Below are 6,000 nucleotides of genomic sequence, written 5' to 3' on the forward strand. Positions count from 1 at the left end.
AGAGCTGCAACATCACTGGAGTGCCCAAAAGCACAAGGTGTGCAATACTCAGAGACATGGCCAAGGTAAGAAAGGCTGAAAGACGACCACCATCTGAACAAGACACACAAGCTGAAACGTCAAGACTGAGCCAAGAAATATCTCAAGACTGATTTTTCTAAGGTTTTATGGACTGATGAAATGAGAGTGAGTCTTGATGGGCCAGATGGATGGGCCCGTGGCTGGATTGGTAAAGGGCAGAGAGCTCCAGTCCAACTCAGATGCCAGCAAGGTGGAGGTGGAGTACTGGTTTGGGCTGGTATCATCAAAGATGAGCTTGTGGGGCCTTTTCGGGTTGAGGATGGAGTCAAGCTCAACTCCCAGTCCTACTGCCAGTTTCTGGAAGACACCTTCTTCAAGCAGTGGTACAGGAAGAAGTCTGCATCCTTCAAGAAAAACATGATTTTCATGCAGGACAATGCTCCATCACACGCGTCCAAGTACTCCACAGCGTGGCTGGCAAGAAAGGGTATAAAAGAAGAAAAACTAATGACATGGCCTCCTTGTTCACCTGATCTGAACCCCATTGAGAACCTGTGGTCCATCATAAAATGTGAGATTTACAAGGAGGGAAAACAGTACACCTCTCTGAACAGTGTCTGGGAGGCTGTGGTTGCTGCTGCACGCAATGTTGATGGTGAACAGATCAAAACACTGACAGAATCCATGGATGGCAGGCTTTTGAGTGTCCTTGCAAAGAAAGGTGGCTATATTGGTCACTGATTTGTTTTTGTTTTGTTTTTGAATGTCAGAAATGTATATTCGTGAATGTTGAGATGTTATATTGGTTTCACTGGTAAAAATAAATAATTGAAATGGGTATATATTTGTTTTTTGTTAAGTTGCCTAATAATTATGCACAGTAATAGTCACCTGCACACACAGATATCCCCCTAAAATAGCTAAAACCAAAAACTATTTTCAAAAATATTTAGCTTTGATGGTAATGAGTTTTTTGGGTTCATTGAGAACATGGTTGCTGTTCAATAATAAAATTTTTCCTCAAAAATACAACTTGCCTAATAATTCTGCACTCCCTGTAGTTCCTGGGGGCTGGACATTAAATGCCCCAGGGGCCACTTCAGACTATTTAAGGTGGTCCAGAACAGTCACAGCTATCTTCTCTCGAGAGTAGCTCATTGCTAGAAATGATCCCGAGGAAATCGGTAAATCCGCGTCTCTCCACGGTTGGACATTTGCGATGGTAAAAGTTCACTTTAGTTTATTCCATTTTTATTTTCGGCAACTTGTATTGTGTGTATTTTTGTAACTTATTTTTGTAACTTTTAATTTTGTAACTTTTTACTTTGTTTTTTTTTAATCTTTTGTATATATTCTGTTCTGCATTGTTAAACTTTTTCCTGGAATATTAAATTATTATTTAATAAGCTTGACTTCTGCTATACTAAACTAACACTCATAGCCTAGAAGAGACTGCAGTGTAGCTGTGTATAAGTCCATGCCTAATTGTATGCTTGAGCAGCACTACCATATGAAATTGTAATTGCATTGTGTGTATGAGGCACTTCTGCGCTCGACAGCCGAGTGGGAAGTCTAACAGTATCATTCGGAACGACTGTTAGTGGTTTTGCTTCACTACCGTGTAAGATTGCAACTGTGTGTGTGTGCATGGCGTTCTCGTATTCGGCCTAAGCACAAAGCTGACCCAAATACGAAAACGCAGATTGCGTATTGAGCACTCGACAGCTGAGTAAACGCGTCTAGCAACCGCTAGTGGTGGCAGTAAGGAGCTTTTTAGGGGTCACAGCCTTGTTTGTAGCTTGAATAAGGCTGTCCCCCGCTTGATCTGGTCAAATCCGCAGTCGGGAACCGTATACGCAGGCGTGCCGCGGGCCGGTTCCTGACATAATGGCTGGCAGTGGTGGGATCGTTTAGTACAGTAGTGCTCAACCTTTTTTGGCCCGAGGGCCGAACTTCAAATCAAGAAAAATATCTCGAGGGCCGGAACACATGCATCCAAAATTTCAATGTAAAACTTAACGTTTTTCTAGTAACAGTTAACATGGTGTTGGAAATGGAAAGAAATCGACAATATAAGAATTGTTATACTCACCATTTGATGCACATTTTCTTAATGAGAAGTTTGTGTCTGTGCGGGGCTGAGAGCTCTGTGTGGGGCTGAGGGGGCTGTCAGCTCTGTGTGGGGCTGAGGAGGCTGTCGGCCCTGTGTGGGCCTGAGGGGGCTGTCGGCTTTGTGTGGGGCTGAGGAGGCTGCCCGCGGTGTTCTGCGGTGGAGGAGATAGGGTGGTATTGCGCCGTAGTAATTATAGGCTGAGGACGGAGGCTGCCCGCGGAGGGAGAGGATCGGGTGGTATAGTTACAGACCGTTATACTAGTATCGGCACTCGGCAAGTAAGTAGTCCCGCGCATACACCTGGGTGTGCTGCGTATTCAGCCCCGGGTAGCGCTGGGATAGTTAAAAAGCCTTGCTCATTGGTTACTGCAGGAACCTTCCTCCAATAGGAATCAGCCTGATTCCTATTGGAGGAAAGTTCCTGCAGTAACCAATGAGAGAGGCTTTCTAACTATCCCAGCGCTACCCGGGGCTGAATATGCAGCACACGCGGGTGTATGCGCGGGACTACTTACTTGCCGAGTGCCGATACTAGTATAACGGTCTCTAACAATCCCACCCGATCCTCTCCCTCTGCAGGACACCGTTGTGTGGGCCACATAAACTGGCCTCGCGGGCCACAAATGGCCCGCGGGCCGTAGGTTGGGCACAGCTGGTTTAGTACATTAGTACGCAGTTTAGCTCGCTATTCTGAGTACTAAAGGCTGGAAGCTTGCTAGAAGCAACTAGCCTACAGAAGTCTACCCAGTGCAGAATCTATATACGTTTTTTTTTTGTTCAAAGATACACACTTGGTATTTGCTTTCCCTCCCCCCTTTTTTTTCTTTTTTCTTTTTGCAACACGATGGCTCATAAAGCATCCAGCTATGCAAGGCAAAACAAAGAGATGCTACTCAACCTGTGTGAGCACAAAGGCATCGAGACGGTGAGTGGCCAGACTAAGGAGCAGTTAGTTCGTGCCCTCGAGGAGTATGATGAGGCAGAGCAAGCCCGTGCTTCAACGTCAGCGGATGCAGCTCACGACGCGCCAGAGGAGGAATCCCTCCCGCTACAGAATGCGAGTGGAGACGATGTCCTGGATGATCCACCGAACACGGAGATGACATCCCTGGAAGCTGATCTACGGCTACTGAACTCGGCTGATCCTGAACTGCGCCTAAAGCTGATCCTACTGCACCGACAGGAAGAGAAGGAACAATCGGCACAGCGACTCCAGGCCGAGAGGGACAGACTCCAGGCCGAGAGGGAACAATCTGCACAGCGACACCAGGCCGAGAGGGAAAGTGCTGAACGGCAACACCAGCTGGAGCTGGCTAAACTTCAGCAGCAGAACCGGTCTGCTGGACCCGCAGACCGCGAAGGTGAATGAGTCCACAGAATCCCCCTGGATAAGTTCCCCGCTATGGACAAGGACTCTGACATAGACACTTTCCTACAGGCGTTTGAAAGGACTTGTCGGCAGTATGGGGTGCCCTGTGAGCAGTGGGCAAGATACCTCACACCAGGGCTGAGAGGCAAGGCCCTGGAGGCGTTTGTGAGTCTCCCCCAGGAGGAAGAAACAGACTTTGAGGCAATTAAGAAAGCCATCATTGCGCGATACCACCTCACGCCAGAGGTGTATCGAAAACGTTTCAGGACAGTGCAACGAGGTCCTAATGACAGTTACCTGGATCATGCGTGCAACCTGCGCACTACCTTCCAGCAGTGGGTAAAAGGACTGGCTGTTGAAACCTTTGATGCCCTGCAGGAACTGATAATAAAAGACCAGTTCCTCTACACTTGTCCTGTTGAGGTCCGGCAGTTTGTACGGGACCGAGAGCCGAAGACCGTGGACGAGGCCACGAAAGTTGTTGATGCCTACACGTCCAATCGAGCATCTGATTTTCGGAGGACTACGGTGACCAGCTGGAAGGGAGAAAAGACTGCGAGACCTTCTCCTCTGAGCACCCAGCGAAGCCAAGTCCCGCAGCCGCCTGGAGGTAGAACAGCACCGTTGACACTCGGAGGTGTTTTGCCTGTAACAAACCAGGTCACAGCAGTGCTATGTGCCCAGAAAAGAAGGAAGCCCCAAACTCTGGCGGGGCCCGGAATGCGTTGTGTGCCACCAGGAATGCAGGTAGCTATGCAGAGAATCTGCAACCTGTCACGGTTGGGGATACAGTTACCACCGGTCTGAGAGACACTGGAGCAGAGGTGACTCTAGTGCACCCCCAGCTTGTGAACCCCGAGGAGTACATTCCTGGCAAGACTATGGCTGTCAAAGGAGTTGGGGGTGTCAACCCTGCCATACCCACCGCCTTGGTCCACCTGGATTGGGGGGCCGGCAGCGGAATGAAAGAAGTGGGGGTAACGGATGCCATCCCCACAAACGTTTTGTTGGGTACTGACCTGGGACGGTTAGTGGCCCGGTATGAGCCTACTCCAAACCCCGTGGAGCCTGCATCCCCAGCAGAAGTTCAGGACTCTTGCAAGGTACTGTGTGATAATGCTGCGCAAGTGGGGAGTGCTGGCGAGGCCCTAGGGGCTACGGACTGTGTACTAGGAGCCAGTCCTAGTGAGTCTCCAGTGCCCAGGCCTGGAGGGGGACACGTTGTTACCATGCATGCAGATAATGTTGATGTAATATGTGATGTGTTGCATAATGATATGTGTACAGTGAACGCTCCGTCAGCTGCAGTGGTGACCCGCAGTGCTCACCGGGCTGCAGCAGACGAATTGTCCACTGAAGGGGCTGATGTCACTGGGTCGGGCTCTTCCACTTCAGAGCCTGGCTCTGAGGACCGAGAGGCCTCTCAGTTTGCCACCTCCCTGGTGCCTGTGGCCGACAGCACTGAGTTCTCCGAGGCTGTACGGCTTGATAGCAGCCTGGAAGAGCTCAGGGCTCTGGCGGACAGGGCACCGGTGGAGGGCGACAGAGTGAGGGTGTACTGGGAGCAAGGCAGACTGTACAGAGAGGTTATTCCCTCTGAGCCGTCTGAAGTGGAGGAGGCAGACCGGCAGTTGATTGTTCCCCACAGGTACAGGGAGCAGCTATTAAGAATAGCACATGAGGTGCCCCTGGCTGGTCACTTGGGGATCCGCAAGACCAAATCCCGCCTTGCCCACAATTTTTATTGGCCCCACATGGGGACAGATATTGCTGATTTTTGCCGGTCTTGTGTCGCTTGTCAGCGGGTCGGCAAAGCAGGTGACACAGACAAAGCCCCGCTGAGGCCCTTGCCCATCATAGAGGAGCCCTTCCAAAGGTCATTGGGCCTCTAGCAATACCCAGCAGCACATGGAAACGTTTCATTCTCACGGTGGTAGATTATGCCACTCGCTACCCTGAAGCTGTAGCCGAGCTCCATACGGGCAGACAAGGTTGCGGACGCATTGGTCCGCATTTTCTCACGGGTCCGTTTTCCCCGCGAAATGCTCACCGATCACGGCCCGCAATTCATGTCGCGCCTAATGGAGTGCCTTTGTAAGCAAATGCAGGTAGAACACATCATGGCCAGCCCTTACCACCCCCAGACAAATGGGTTATGTGAGCGGTTCAATGGTACTCTGAAACAGATGCTAAGGGTGTTTGTTGAATCGCAAGGGAGAGACTGGGAGCGATACCTGCCCCATTTACTCTTTGCTTATCGTGAGGTGCCCCAGGCATCCACCGGGTTCTCGCCCTTTGAGCTCTTATATGAGGGGAGGGTACGCGGACCCCTTGATCTCATTCGAGAGGTCTGGGAGGGGCAGGATATGGGTCCCGGTGTCTACATAGTGGAATACGTTCTAAAGTTCCGGGAAAAGATGGACACCCTGATGGGGTTAGTGTGAGAGAATCTTACTCAAGCCCAGGCCACCCAGAAGAAGTGGTATGACCACGGGGC

The sequence above is a fragment of the Hyperolius riggenbachi genome, chromosome 6 (assembly GCF_040937935.1).
Source record: "Hyperolius riggenbachi isolate aHypRig1 chromosome 6, aHypRig1.pri, whole genome shotgun sequence".
NCBI lineage: Eukaryota > Metazoa > Chordata > Amphibia > Anura > Hyperoliidae > Hyperolius > Hyperolius riggenbachi.